Here is a 4,244-nt window from a genome sequence, read left to right as displayed (position 1 = left end):
TGCCAGTCTGAATGTGCGCGATCGAGAGGGAGAAAGAAGGAGAGCGCGCATGCACCTAAGTTGGTATTGATGCACGTGCGCACGCACGCGGGTGCATGTTTCAGGGAGAATGAGAGAGAGGAAGAGAGACGTTGAAGGAGAGCAATAGTGCTTCACTGGTACAGTTTGAGTAAACATAAAACGCGCTCATTGTTTTTTGTTTTTTCCCCCTTCTCCCTACTTTTTTTTTCTTCTGCAGAATTTAATAGAAATAGCATCTAATTGTGGTCTGTTTAGCAGTTAATTAGTGTCCAGACACAGTTATCATACAGGCTGCAGATAAACAGTCGTTTCAAAAGACAGCACAACAGATGGGCTGCGTTTTTGATTAGTGGGTAGATAGAAGGTTCAGTTTCGAATCTGGTAATATAATTGTTGCCTGTTATTGCCAAGATGAAAGTGTTGCTGTTTCATGGTGGAGCCTTAAATAGCACCACTTTCACTTGCCCTGCGGAGACTGTTAACCAATTAAGGGTGAGATCCAACAAAGATTAGCCATTTAGGAGAGTAGAGTGGAGTATAGCTACAATAATGTAGGTTCGTCAGCAGCCAGCAGGCTGTCTGTGGTGTGAGCTTGCTCAGTCTGTCCTTGCCTTCTGTTACATTTTGCACACATATTACAGACCTCCTCCAGGCACATCATCATTAGCTCCCATATAAGCAAATTATTGTAATAAACAATAGCGATAATAATGCAATTTCTATTCAGAACTGTTTCGGAGCACATTTTAGTAACTTTGCCGTGGCGAAAGCTTATCTGTGAGATAAAACTTTGATGACGAAGCGCGAGCTAAACTGCACCGGTTTTGAGTTGATTATAGGTTCCGTTTTAACACTAGTTTACAGTGGATGAACTATGCATGTTTTATTATGCCGTAATTATCCTGCTCTGCAATTGAAATAAACATTTTATAGGCCGTTCTAATGTGATCATGCACTACAAATCTAAGGTATAAAGCTGACTGTACATGGCCCGTAGGGGTAATTTCAGTTTTCAGCGCAGCAGGCTGTGGTGAGATTGGGTTGGCCCTCAAATCAATGGGCTGATCCTTCTCTGTATAGCGTTCTGGCTGACACGCTTGACTTTTCATCTCCACGGTCACATAGATTGATGACTTATGACCGAGAATGTATGTTTGCTGACCTCTAGCAAAGTGAGTGACACATAATTAATCCAATCACACGGAAAACTGGGAAGGAAAGGGGAAGAATGGTTCAGTATCATCAGGGCTCCACTTCAGGAAGTGGAGTTTTGAATGTGAACACCATTATGTGGATTTCTGTGGATCTGACACAGTTGTTTCACTAGAGCCTGCTTGCTATGAAAAATATCTTGTAGATGAGAGGTGCCGTGTATCTTAAAGTCACCAGCTTGGTCATCATATTTTAGTTTCGTATTTGAACACACCGGGACCCTTTTGAGTCCATGTTATTGCCATATTTGAGTTTTCTGTTGCGGCTTGGTTTGGGCTTGACAATAAAATTACGTCATTATGTTTAAGTAACATAACAACATTGTTAGAGTTTGAGGAGAAAGGCATGGTTTGTATTAAAAGATGCACTACCACACATTTATTCACACATGTTAAAAGACAAACGTATGCCATCTCCAACGAGGTTTTCTGACATCTTTTATGTTTATGACTATGTATGTGACTGCTACATGTCCTTGGATACCAGGGTTGCACAACCAGAAGAGCATTTTAGCTCATGTTGTCTTGCAGACTGCCCTGCACAGTGAAAAGTGACGCTAAAAGGGTTTTCAGTGCATTACAGTATAAAGCCTTCGCTTCCTTGCCAACCATCAGTCTGTGATGATTTTGGAGTTATATGGTGTTGACAGGATCATATATAAAGTCCTGTTTTAACATATGTGAAGTCACAGACAAGTTGAGCAGTGGTTCTCACTAAAGGTAGTTCTCATTAATATAAATCTAAAATGATCAATTATAAATTATAATACCTGTGATACATGCTCCAGGTAGGCCACGGCGTATTGCTCATCATCTCAGCCCTCTGTCTTGGGTGCAGACCCTTTCCTACTTCACATCCAGCAGCTAGGTCAGTAAATACTAGAAACAGGCCCCTGAGTGGGCCTCTCTGATACACAGTTAATTAAAATTCATTTCTGAGCATGCATTAGCCATGCCCATCTATTTATGGGCGGCTTTCAAATGCAACCACTACAAAACAGTGCTCTGTAATTAACCCCACCTAATCAGATAGCACACTAGTGTTGTGTTCCTATTCGTCCTCAGGCACACAGCCATTGGACAGGGGTTTCAGAGAGAGGATGAGCCCATTCTATAGTTCAGAATGGCTAAGCAGATTAAAACCTCATATCAAACATGATATTTACAGGCAAGGCTCAGTGGAGAGTGCTCCTTTTATGTGGGATGGGGAGAGGCTTCAGGGCTGGGCTTTTAAAGCCATGTCCCTTAATTGTATTCTGGCTAAGTGGGATGAATGGTGCTTTTTAATCAGACCACTGACGGGGCTCTGTGTTGTAAAAGTATAGAGATAGTGCCTGATAGTTAAGATGCTGAACGATATGCTTTTAGTCCAGGCTTTTCCAGCTTCCACCGATATTTGAATGCATTTTGGCATTCTGGTGACACCTGTAAACATCTGCGTGATTTACCTCGTGTTTCTGTTTCTGTACTGTAGGAAAAAATGGGTTGGTAGGTCATTGCAAAAGGGAAAAATAAAAATAGAGTGTAGTCACTACGCGACTTGAGGTTTTTAGGTCTGTAACTTAAATGTAGGCATTTGTTTTGTAAATGTGCCGTGCTTATAGTCAGAGAAAATCTGTAAAAACGACACAAATAAGGTTACATTCAAAAGTGAGGCCTGGTTACTTTGTTACCCTGAGAGTTAAGGTTCTGCTCCTCCTAGTGGCTGATCCCGGCTATGTTTCCCCTCAGACTTGCTCACAAATGGCTTTGATAGCTGATTTTTAACACATCTCGTAATACATTGCTAACACTTTTTCTTCTCTTCTTTTACTCAAATGCCGTGTGGAAAATAATAATTATTGGAATCTTTTTGATGTAACCTGGCATGTTCATCATATAGAAACAGTATAAACCCTGCTGTTCACCTAGTCAATTTGAATTTCATGACCAATCACATGTAGACAAGGTGTCAGTTGGTGGGTAGGGAAGAGGGGAGAGTGAATCCCTTTCCCAAACAGTTAATCCAACTTTAATCCTAGTCATTAGGAATTAGACATGCCGAGCTGTCCGGCCGTGCCTCTAAATTACAATCAAACGGTTACCAATTACACAAATTATTGATGGTAGATTCTCTTTTCAACTGCAAATTAAGGCTATTAAGGAAGGCTCCTTTTTAATGCAAAAGTGACTAATTAACCAGCGGATAGGAAATCTGCTGCCCAGATATCAAAAAAGTTCTCAGCACACATTGCAGAAACACAAGGGAACCAATTAGTTTAATTATCAAAACAGCTAATTAAAATTGCACAGTTCCTAATTAGTTCTTTGCTTTTGCCTCTAATTGACAGCATGGAGATAAATGGGCTGCCGATGAAAATGGGGAGAGGAGAAAAACAGGAGAAACTTCGGCAGAATATTTATGCTGACTTTATCTCCGTCTGTGTGGCAGCCCTTGAAAGTGGAAAATTAATGACCTTAATTCCCAAACTGTTTTTCCTCTAACGGTGCTCCCCTCTGTGCTCCTGGTGCATGCTCCTTTGTATGGGCCTGCCACCCTGCCAACTGCTGGAATGGGAAAAAAGGGATACTTGGGGGTGGGAAGGAGCCACGATTCTCCTCCTAATGTGACAGCTCCCACCTAACAATGGAGAAAGATGAAAGAATGGAGCAGATGTAACCACTGGGAGCGTTGCATCATGGGACTGCAACTCTGTTGCACTTTTTTCTAAAGCACTTCTATCATCTAGGAGGGCACTAATTTGTCCAATGAAAAAGAAGAAACTCTGCTGTGATAATATGCATTTGACAGCCTGGCACTACTTTAAATAAGTTTCTCGATTTGAATTTTAGATTGACTAATGCTTCCTTCGAACGTCTGCATAGTCATATTTGTTGGCGTTAACATAACTGTGAACCTTTTTGCTTTATCCTCTCGATTTATCTTTCTGGTTCTCCTTCTTTATTGGTGTGGTCTGTTTGAAGGTCCTTGAAAACAAAGAAGAAAGATGGATCCAGTTACTAAGAAATGCT

Source organism: Copadichromis virginalis, linkage group LG1, assembly GCF_057382275.1.
Source record: "Copadichromis virginalis isolate Kocher_CV1m ecotype Utaka linkage group LG1, C_Virginalis_male_GT1.1, whole genome shotgun sequence".
Lineage (NCBI taxonomy): Eukaryota > Metazoa > Chordata > Actinopteri > Cichliformes > Cichlidae > Copadichromis > Copadichromis virginalis.
Note: the sequence above shows the minus strand (reverse complement) of the source record.